The sequence below is a fragment of the Gobio gobio genome (genome assembly GCF_949357685.1).
Source record: "Gobio gobio genome assembly, chromosome: 16".
NCBI classification, from domain to species: domain Eukaryota; kingdom Metazoa; phylum Chordata; class Actinopteri; order Cypriniformes; family Gobionidae; genus Gobio; species Gobio gobio.
This window is the reverse complement of record NC_137109.1, coordinates 8,764,370-8,776,584: the sequence shown is the minus strand read 5'-3', so window position 1 is coordinate 8,776,584 and position 12,215 is coordinate 8,764,370.

Here is a 12,215-nt window from a genome sequence, read left to right as displayed (position 1 = left end):
TCTGTTTGTTTGTGCTTGTGTGTTCCTGTGTTATGCTGGAGGTTCGATTATACTGTTTGAGTGACCGCTGTTCTCTGACGCTCCATTCTTAAGTTATCATCTAGCGCTGTGTAAACGCCGCTGTTCTCTGACGCTCTATTCTCAAGTTATCATCTAGCGCTGTGTAAACGCCGCTGTTCTCTGACGCTCTATTCTCAAGTTATCATCTAGCGCTGTGTAAACGGGAAAGAGAGGTTGTGAGACAGGTAAGCAGGTCGCGACCTACATTTACCCCACGTAGTTCATTCATGTATTAGCCACACCAGGTTTAGCAGTGGTGCTACTATTGTACGTTTTGTTTGGGTTAGTTAGGGAGTTTAGTTATGGCGTTTTCGGACGCTGAAGATGTTTCTTTCTACATCTTTTGTTGTCAGTTAGTTTATTTCCCTTAATCTTCAGTTAGATGAGTTTTGTTATGTTTTGTACTTTGATTTAAGCACCACTCGTTTGCTCCTTCCTCTCTCCCAGTTTGTTTGTTGACTTTTTGCTTTATCCTGCTTAATTGTATATTTTGTAAATATTCTTTATTTTCACTACTATATTACTTTTCACTTTATTACTTCACTTTATTGTCAACACAAATTAAATCTTTTTCAATTGAAGTTATTGGTCTTGGGTCATCCTTTTGCAGTCTCCCCTATACTGTCTGAAACGCACACACGCTCATCCTGTGTTATGTCTGATTACATACTAGACAATTTAACATCTAATGAACGAGGGACGTAACACTCTGGAACAGTCTTCCTAACATTGTTCGGGAAGCAGACACACTCTGTCAGTTTAAATCTAGACTAAAAACACATCTCTTTTCTGTGGCATACACATAAAACACTTTTTCAATGAAATGATTGTTAGGCTGCATTAACTAGGTCAGCCGGAACCGGGAACACTTCCCATAACACCTGATGTACTCGTTACATCATCAGAAGAATGGCATCTACGCTAATGATAGTCTCTCTGTTTTATCCCGAGGTTTACTGCAGTCAGCCGGATCCGGGCCGTATCCAGTTCAGATGGTGGACCTGCGCCCAGAGAAGACCAACACAGGACCCCGAAGTGTCTGCAGAGACCGTGATTAGACTCCCCCTGCAACTGCCTCATCGACAGCATGTTGCCTCCGATCATTCGAATATTGCACTTTAATAATTATTTAATCAACATCATCCTCAATAAACCCGTCTCCAGCATGTTGCCCCCGGTCCCTCGAATATTCTGATCTATTATGACCTCTGAGCTGTAAAGCTGCCAGAATAATAATAATAATACGCTGTTTGTTAATTGGCCAGAGGAGAACTGGCACCCCGACTGAGCCTGGTTTCTCCCAAGGTTTATTTTTCTCCATTAGGTCACCTAATGGGGTTTTGGTTTCCTTGCCACTGTTGCCTCTGGCTTGGCCTAGTTGGCATTCTGGTTTCAGATTCGCTGATGCTAAGGGAGCATCCCCAAAGTGTCGTCTCGATGCAGTGCGAGTTCCCTCGAAAGGGAACTTTCGCAAACTAGTCCTAGGTTTTTTGGCTCCACCTCGATAACTGTTAAAAAGCTTTAAAAGCCATATATTTCCTATGGTAAGTTGCCTGTATTGGCTGTAAATGGTCTTTTCTATCTATGATCGAGATGGTTCCAGGCTTGCTAATTAAAACATAGTATCTTTTTACTCATGTGCTTAGAAGGCCTTAAAGCAATTGAACCCCGATACTTGCTGCTCACAGCTATATTTTATTATTATTTAAATGTGTCCCATGGCATCAATTCTCAATTAGGTGTGTGCCTGAAAAACTGCATTAAGATCTAATTCTGCGAGACTGCACGGCATGTAACTAACTTAATTTGTATGTATTTTTATAGTAATTATGAGAGCACCACCTCACCCAAAATATCTATGCACAACGCTGATAATAATAGTAGAATAACAGTTAATTAATAATAACAAAAGCTGCATAAAATATGTTTACTGTATTAAGTTATTGATTGCTGAGCAAAATGAAAATATTTGAAATTATTGCAAGCAGTAAAGTTTAGTACACTGATATTTCAAAATAATCATACAAAAATGTTATATTAAAGGCTATGTCTTAAACGTATAGTACCCCAACTTAATAGGATGTGCAAGTCTACTTTCCAAGAACATGTTGTAGTTATTGAACAACGTTAGGCTTACATTATTTGTGTCACTTCGCTCTGATCTTCTATATCTGTTCACAGTCCCACATTCATTAAAGAGACTTCTTTCTACATATTTATACGTCTCTCTGGCTTCTTCCAACACGGCATAGGCCATTTAAATGCTAAGTAGCCTTGTCTTTTGCAGTCTATTTGATTATGGCCATACGCTGCTCAGATGACCATCCATCAAGACTGCATTTGCATTTGTGAAATTTAATTATAACTGTCTGCTTGCAAAATTCTTTCAAATAAATCTCTTCAACTTCAACTCAAAAGCTATTATTTTCAGTGGCGCGCAGGGCGCGGAGCGTTTGGAAATATGCCAGCGCTTGCCGATTTATTTTTACACAAACAACTCTTTCTACAATCCACAACGAGTTCTACGCCTCTAGTATTAGCCTCTTACAGTAGCTGTTCTTAATGACACCTTCATTTGAAATATCATGTCGAGGAATGCATGCAAATTCTTGTCACCAATTTATACAATAATAAAATTCAGCTTGTGGAATCGCATTTCCACTTGCTATTTCATCCTGGCTATAAAGCTACAAAGAGCTCCATTGAAGACAGCAGATTAGAATTTCTTCCATGGCAAACATGAGTGCACTTTTTTCCTCTAAGAGGCCAAGGGAGTTGACGGTGATAAATGGTAGTGGCAGAGGCACAGCAGCACCCACGTGGGGATTGGCACTGTCATCTGTTTTCATTTAGCCGGAGATTCATAGCACTGTTGCATGCAAAGCGCGTGAAGATGCTCTCCTGGAAATTGAGAGGGTTAATTTCACCCAACCTCACTCTTGGGCTATATGTGGTCCATTTGAGTCCAATCGTTCATTCACTCTTTGCCAGCATACCAATGAAACTCAATGTACTTCTACAAAGCCAAGGCTCACCCAAAAACGAACATTTTGTCATCATTTACTTAACCTCGTGTCATTCCTACCCCTCAGACCGAAATGTAAGCATTTTTTTAAGTTGACTTTGGGGAGAGAAAAAACAGAACATTCAGACCTGCTTTAGTGTTTCAGGCAAAAAGAAAACGTGAGGATGAGAGTAAATGATGAAACATTTTTCATTTTGAGGTTTGCTTTAAATAAGACTGCATGTGTACTGTGCCGTATTGTCAATTAAAACAATGTTAAAACGATGAAATACATTAACCATTCGTTACTTTGACACTCGTGCTCATCTATATACCCTATTCATTAACAAACTGTATTCTTCCTTCTATGCCATAGCTCTTATATTGATTAAAAATAGATAGTTAGCTAATCTGTGTGCTTGTATATGTGCAATTCTGAAATGCATAACATGTACAAATCAATTAAATTGTAATATGCATTTTCTGTGACGCTGCTTTGAAATGATATGTATCGTGAAAAGCGCTATACAAATGAATTTTAATTTAATTGAATTTAATTTAATTAATTATAGGGGCGGTACAGCAAGTAACAATATACATCTGATGAATTACCACACATCTTAATTTGATAAAGAATACTAAAATAGAGTTTATATTATGTTGACTGCAAACTATATTTGGAAATGATGTACTGCTTTCCTCTAACATACATACTCTATTTCTGGGTACACTTTATTTTAAGGTGTCCATGTTACTATTATTAATAATAATAATGAACTTACTAAATGTTGGGATCAGGTTTTGGTTTTGGTTTAGGGTTAGTATTTATACACTCTAAAAAAAACGTGGGCTATTTTTTCTACCCAAATACTGGGTTGAGCCATTTGTGTCTTTTTTTTTTTTCTCAGTGTTTGGTTAGATCCTAGGTCAGACTAAACAACCCAGTGTTTGGGTTGTTTTTGTGTAACCCAGATTCTGAGTCAGATGTAACAACCCAGTGTTTGGGTAGTTTTTGTGTAACCCAGATCCTTGATCAGATGTAACAACTCAGTGTTTGGGTTGTTTTTGTGTAACCCAGATCCTGGGTCAGACGTAACAACTCATGTTTGGGTAGTTTTTGTGTTACCCAGATCCTGGATCAAACGTAACAACTCAGTGTTTGGGTAGGTTTTGTGTAACCCAGATCCTGGGTCAAACGTAACAACTCAGTGTTTGGATAGGTTTTGTGTAACCCAGATCCTTGATCAGATGTAACAACTCAGTGTTTGGGTAGTTTTTGTGTTACCCAGATCCTGGGTCAGACGTAACAACACAGTGTTAGGGTAGTTTTTGTGTTACCCAGATCTTGAGTCAGACGTAACAACCCAGTGTTTGGGTAGTTTTTGTGTAACCCAGATCCTAGGTCAGACATAAAAACCCAGTGTTTGGGTAGTTTTTGTGTAACCCAGATCCTGGGTCACATGTAACAACCCAGTGTTTGGGTACTTTTTGTGTTACCCAGATCCTGAGTCAGACGTAACAACCCAGTGTTTGGGTAGTTTTTGTGTTACCCAGATCCTGGATCAGACGTAACAACCCAATGTTTGGGTAGTTTTTGTGTTACCCAGATCCTGGATCAGACGTAACAACCCAATGTTTGGGTAGTTTTTGTGTTACCCAGATCCTGGGTCAGACATAAAAACCCAGTGTTTGGGTAGTTTTTGTGTTACCCAGATCCTGAGTCAGACATAAAAACCCAGTGTTTGGGTAGTTTTTGTGTTACCCAGATCCTGGGTCACATGTAACAACCCAGTGTTTGGGTACTTTTTGTGTTACCCAGATCCTGAGTCAGACGTAACAACCCAGTGTTTGGGTAGTTTTTGTGTTACCCAGATCCTGGGTCAGACGTAACAACCCAGTGTTTGGGTAGTTTTTGTGTTACCCAGATCCTGGGTCAGACGTAACAACCCAGTGTTTGAGTTATTTGTCGCAGGTTTTTTGCGACCTCTTCAGGAGAGAGCAGAGCAGCTCCGTCAAATTGGTGCATGACTTTTGTAAAATACAGGTTTGTGTACATTTTATTTTATCTATAAATTCGTTATTGTGCCGTATATCGTTAAATTTTATGCAAAGCAACATACAGGGGTGTGATGCGAGTCCCCTAAACGAGTGTCACGTCTGTCTTTTCATGTGATGTAAACGCCTGAAGCCTTGCATAAAATAGTATGATTTTATTCATAAAGATACAGAATATAAATACTTAGGATGCTAAAATATGTTCTCAGAACTGATTGTTTATGGACAGGTTATGGAGTCAGTCACAGCATATTTCGACTACGAGAGAAACACAGGGCGATCTGAAGTTAGAAGTTCCCCGACTGAACATGACACAAGCGGCGTTACGGTGGAAACGGGACAACCGAGACCGGTCCATTACACTTGAATTACTTCTAAATGATTCATTTTTACTTTTAATATTTGTTAAAGGAGCTTAAATGTAGGCAATATGTATTAAAAACTATATAAAATATGCTATACTGTAAATAAAGGAATTATCATGCAAACCAAAAGTTTAGAGGATTTAAATTAATCCGTAAACAATAATTATTGTCTGAAGTAAAAAAAATGTTTAAGCTAGTATTATAGTAAAAAACTAATCATCCCATTAAGCTTGGTTAAATCAACCCAATTTGCTGGGTAAAATTAACCAAACATGTGTTCTGTCCTGTATTTTCCCAGCCCTTAGGTTAAAAACAACCCAAATTGTGTTGTTTTTAACCCAGTGTTTTTTAGAGTGTAGTTATTATTACAGTGACTACTTGTAACATGTGTAACAAGGTCAAAGACACTGCAAAATAGTGTTACCCTATTTCAAAATGATTGTAATAGAAAATATGCAAATTATTAGTAAAGATCAGACTAAAGAAAAACTATTTAGTGTCAGTAAACAACACACTAAATAGTCTCTTTACAAGCAATTAAAGAGAATTTAAAACAGCCACAGGACACAATAACTTCACTTCACTAATCCATTATACACTTGCACCTGAAATAATCAAGCACTGCTTCTGTACATTAGAGAACAAACCATTAGTGCTGCTTTCACGTCAGTCTTCAGCAGCATGTACAATATCCCATCAGTGGTAATTAAAACACAAAATTATGCTGGGAGAAACAGTCGCATTTCTATATGATGATGAATCAAGCAGGCTATAGAGTTTGTGGAGGTAGCACAGTTCAAACTCCAATCCTCTGCAAGATGTAAGTTTACCAACTTTAAAGAAACATAGAAACAGAACAACTGCATCAATGCCCAATCTGCCAGAGAAATGCTTTGAAAATGAGAGTCAGACATGAAACACTGCTATCTAGAGCTACCGTTCCAAACAATTGACGAAAGCTAAAGTACGATGAATACTGCAGTGTGTGTTCGGGGGGAAATACCATCATACAGGCAGTCCTGCACATTTTATATAAAACAAATGTATGTTGACGACATGACAGGAAATTCTAACATGTTAAAATAAGTCCAAATCTTTATCTTTAAAGCTTCACCCGTTACCTTTAACCACTCATTCTCTATATCAGCCTTTAGCCTACCACAGAGAAACTTATCACGGGGAAAAAGGTGTATGAATGAATGAATAATATATGAAGAAAGAAAGAAATAATTTAAGATTGACTGTGGTGCAGAAGAACACTTGTTGCCATGGAATATATCCCTGTTAAAGTGGCACTAATAGTATGTATTGTACGTCTAATTAATTATCTCATGTACAATGTGATCAGCAAATAAAACCATCTAAGTTGTATTGAACCTTGACCATAGTAACCATGATAAGAATTATAAGACACATGTAAGCCTGTTCGTACAGTAAAATCATAATAAAATACTACAGCTCCTTCAATCATTGTACGTATAGCTTTCAGCATTGTTGTTTTATTTATTTATTACTATTACATTTATATTTGTGACGACTGAATGGACCACTTTGTAGAACAAAGTAATATACGGCAACATATTATCAAAATATAATTTACTGCGAGGTTAAAGCAGTGTAAAATCAAGCAGGAAAGCACATTTACACTTTTTTACAGTTCAACAACAAATCCGTATTTTTGATAATACATTAGCTATATGATAATAAGTAGCTATTAGACACATGTAGGCCTGTTTTTTGTACAGTTAAATCATATTACAGCTCCTTCAATCATTGTAAGTAGCCTTCCAACTTCCATGTTGTTTTGTTTATTTATTATTATTTAATTAATATTTTTGACGACTGAATGGACCAATAAAAAGCCACCACTGTAAAACAAAGTAATATATGGCAACATATTATCAAAAAAGTATTACACAAGGTGAAATCAGTGTAAGATCAAGCAGGAATGCACATTTACACTTTTTACAGTTCAACAATAAATCCGTATTTTAGGTGGTTACCATGGTGACTTTAATAAGGATCAACCGTCCCTTAACAGTTTTTAATCTAATTTTTATTCAATATAGTAAATATCCAGACATGTATATGGCTATGCGTTTAAAGTTGTGCTAGCCTAAATAAAAAAAATATCGCGGTTAACAAAAAAATAATAAATAATCAGCACGCGAGAGATACAATATTGACAGTCAACCGTTTTTTTTCATTCAGTCCACTTACCGGATGGTGCTGAAGTGCTTTCACCCTCGCACGGCAGATGCACGAATGATGTATTTCCACAAGTTTATATCAGATGTACTTCATGAAAATGTGGCTTATCACGGGCAGAGCCCGCAGAGGAAATTAGACGAGATAAACTGAGGTGAACAGTGAACAGCGACACAATGTCAGTCAATATAACGATGCAGTTTGTCAGAAGTCGCCAAAGTTATTTCTGCTGCTCGGCATATACATCACCTGCTCGAACTGTTAGTTTTTGACATCCACTTAGAACTTCCATCCTATCAGGATTTTTTTTTAACCAGCACCTGGAGGATAAACTGTCCCTTTCTCTGCTTTAAGAGTGAATTGAATCCTTTAAGCGCCTCACACGCAATTCACGAAGCAGCTGATAGATGGAGAGTTCAGTCGTATCACACACACAAGCGGTTACACGGATTTCAGATCGGCACACTACCATATTACCCCTAGTAGAAATGCAGTATACAGTATTGGTGTCCGCTTCGCGAACGAATCATCTTTTTTAGTGATTTGGATGAACCGATTCGCGCAGCATTTGTGAATCACTCGACAGTGAGGACGGCGAGTAACACTTTATAAGTCGCTGGATTCTGTAGGGAAAATGTGATGAACCGCTGTATTTTATCAAAACTTGTACTGCAACATGACACATAAAATAACAAATTTCAGTCATCTAATGAATCAGTGTATCGGTTCATTGAAATAAACCGTCCGAACAAACCGATCCATTCAAACGTACAGGAATTGTGTGTGGATATTATTTTTTTGATGGGCAATTCTCTCTCGCCGTCCTTTGGGCTAACCTTTTTTTATTTTTTTATTACAAGACTACTATTTTTCACATCTTATAATGATTTAAGTCATCAAAACTGACTTGTGAGATAAAAAATAATTATGTTGTGACCAAAAATGTTGAAAACAATGATCTTTGTAGTGAAGTGTCAGCTTAAATAATTCCAACACATTTGTTCCTGAATAAAGCATCATTTTAGAGTGAAATATTTGAATGAGACAGCTGTATTTTATTAACTTGTACTGCAACAAGACACGTAAAACAACTTTGAGTTATCGAATGAATCAGTGTATCGGTTCAGTGAAACAAACCGTCCGAACGAACCGACTCGTTCAAACGAAATGTGTGTGGACCGTAGAACGTTACATTCTAAAACACGTTTAGTAGAAAACTTTTTTAAGTAGAATTATTTTCATGTATCTGTAATGAACATTGTACATGTATAATATGAGTGTTTGCTGAAATAGTGCTGACACAGTTAGCGCCTCCCTGTGGTGGTCTATCTATGTGTGACTATCCCTGGATCTGTGTGGGCATTTTGACTTTCCAGGTCTCAATCTCAATATATCAATTTGAGCTTAACCAGTCAAAAAAATAGGCTTGATTGAGAATAAGTGGCTGTTGTCAGTGGAGGAGTGAAATAAATGCAGTCAAGACAGAGTTCTCACTTCTTGTAGGATCAGCCACCTTTGATATCGCGTGATTCATGCTCATGTGCTTTGTTACTAATAGGGTAAGACGGGGTAAGATGCCCCCCCAGGGGCACTGTTTCTCTTGACCATAGATGGCACAAAATCTCATCTCAGCACATTTGATGAATGAATGTGCTCTTCTTAATTATTTAATTTCATCTAAGTGAGATTAAGTCAGTCAAAACAGTTTTTACAGTAATTTTGTGTGTCTGGAAAATAGTGATCTGTGTCTTTGTATTATGCTTTTGTGTCCGTTTGTTATGGACATGCTCATATTTTGTCCATTTGTATAGTGATAAAAATAAAAATTGTTTTTATTTTTAAGTGAAACGATTAAATTAGGCCCTTGGGGTAAGAAGCCTCTTGGCACATAATCCTCAAGTGGCACGTTGTTACTACACTGTAAAAAAAAAAATGTTGGTTTAACTTAAAAAAGTAAGTTACCTGGCTACCTTAAAATGTTGAGTTCATTGAAATTTGAGTTAATACAATGAAGAAAATTGGTTTATTAAATGGCAACATAGAAAAATATTGTTGTATCTGAACCACATAAATTAAAAAAAATGTTGTGATAAATCATGAAAATTGCACAATTTAGCATGTTTCACTGCATTATTAAAAAAAAAACACAATTACGCAATATGCTTACAAAATCTTTTAATAATATTTGAATAAAGGGTGATGTCGATTCTCAAAAATGTTCATTGTATTAACTCATTTTTAATTTCAATGAACTCAAAATTAAGGCAACCAGGTAACTTACTTTATAAATATTTTTTTTACAGTGAGTGTTATTTTTATTTTTAATACGTATTGTATATTTAATAAATATTGTATTTCATAGGTTTTTATTGAATTCCATGAGTTAGATGTAAGCGCTATCTTAGATATCTTTGCTATTCATTAGGCTAATTGAGTGAAATCATAGAATGGAAGTTTTTGGGCTACCCTGTAAAAAAAAAAAAAAGTTGAGAAAACTTAAAAGTTTAAGGCAACCAGCTGTTAGTTATCTCAACTTTTTTCATGTTAAATAGTTGAATAAACTTTAAAAGCTGAATTTGTCGTACAAAACATAAGTTGGATTTTTTACAGTGTACTTTTTTAGGTTTACTTGCTTGTTTCAGAGTTAGGGTATATAGGCCTCTTTTCAAAACAAATGTAAACATTAGCGTACAAATTGAGACACTGAGTCTAGAAGAGAAAGCTTCTGACTTTTTGAGGAGTAATTCTCTCTCACTGTCCTTTGGGCTAACCCCATTTTTTCATTATTAGACTACTTCTTTTTTTTACATTTTATGAATTAATAATTATTTAATTAATCCCAGGACACATGCATACCTGTCAAAACTGACTTGTGACATCAAAAATAATTGTTACAACCAATGTTGAAGTAATGATCTTTGTAGTGAAGTGTCAGCTGAAATAATTTCAACACATTATTTCCTGATTAAAGCATCATGTGAGAGTGAAATGTTTGAATGAATGGTCTGCTGGCTCACTCGCTCAAAAAGACAGTCTCTTGCCGCCACCTACTGACGTAACAATGTACACTGAAATAGTTGAAAAATCCCTACCAACACTAACACACAGACTGACCAGTAGAGACGTGCAGAGGCAGGGGCTCAAATGTTAAAAAAAGGGCATCTATCACTGTGGAGTAATTCTAAATATAAATTGCTAGCCTATTATGTAGTTTGTTAAAGCTATATTTGGCCACAGAACTATATATGGGTCATTCCTGTTATCCAGTAACATTTTGGCTTCATAAATTGGCTTGTTTTTGTTTTGTTAGTTTTTTTTTTTGGGGGGGGGGGGGGGTACATATTTTTCATGTTTTTAGCATTCTACCAAAATAGTGACGTTTAACTTTTAGGAATACACATTAGTCAAAATCAGGGACTCAAAAATTAATAATTATGGGTAGATTGTTCAGACACTGCCTGTGAAGATATTCCACCCTGTCAGGGACATATACATGGTTATCGCAATAGGTTAATAATGTAAATGTTAAACAATAATGAGATTTTCTTGTATATGTCCCTTATGCCATCATAGTATTTTTTAATATTGAAACAAACAAAACAATCATTGATAAGAAAGAAACTGAGTTCACTGATCTAAAAGGTCAGATAAAAAGTAAATTCCTTTATCCATTCAACTCTGTAAAGAAAGAGATTTCCAGCTAACTGTATAAGCTTTTTTTTACACAAGATTGCTTTATGTGGAGAAAAGTTATGTACATAACATAACTTCCAGGCCTTAAGAGCTTGTTGAAAGAAGTTGCATAATGCCACAGGGAGTTTGTTAATAGAGTCACACAATAACAAAAAACCTCCAACCTTTTTAAAAAATATTATATGGTATAAAGAACCATATTTGTTCTGATTTAAGTAAACAATTTCTGAGCCATTTTACTTTAAAAAAATCCAAAAGCTCAAAACCACCCTCATTTCTTGGACCCTGAAGAACTCTTAAAGGATGATGTTTATTCCTCCAAACAAATTTAGTAAATACATCTTTTTTTTTTTTTTTTTTTTTACAAATTGAATCTTGAACAAAAAGAGATAACTCCAAATCTAGATTCCCCTTCTGCTTTGGTTAAGACTCTGCCTATAATATTCAAGTCCCTTTGAAGCCAGTTATTAAAAATATTTTGATCTTTTTTAAGTTTAAGGGAAAAATTGAACACTTGTCTCGCCGCTAAATCTTTTGTAACACTTATTCCTAAATACTTCATCTTGTTTTTATACTGGGATATTACATAAAAGTTTTTCTTTTGATTCATGAAGGCACATTATTTCACATTCCGTTACATTTAACATTAATCCAGAAGCAACAGAAAGTGTACTACTAACTGCAATGCTGCGGTTCTTTATCTTTCAAGAAAAGAACAGTATCATCCACAAGTTAATCTGATTTATTTGTTGAAGATGGTAATTCCTTGTATAGATGGAAAAATGCAAGACTTTTATGGAAAGAAACTCTACTACAATGAGGAATAAAAA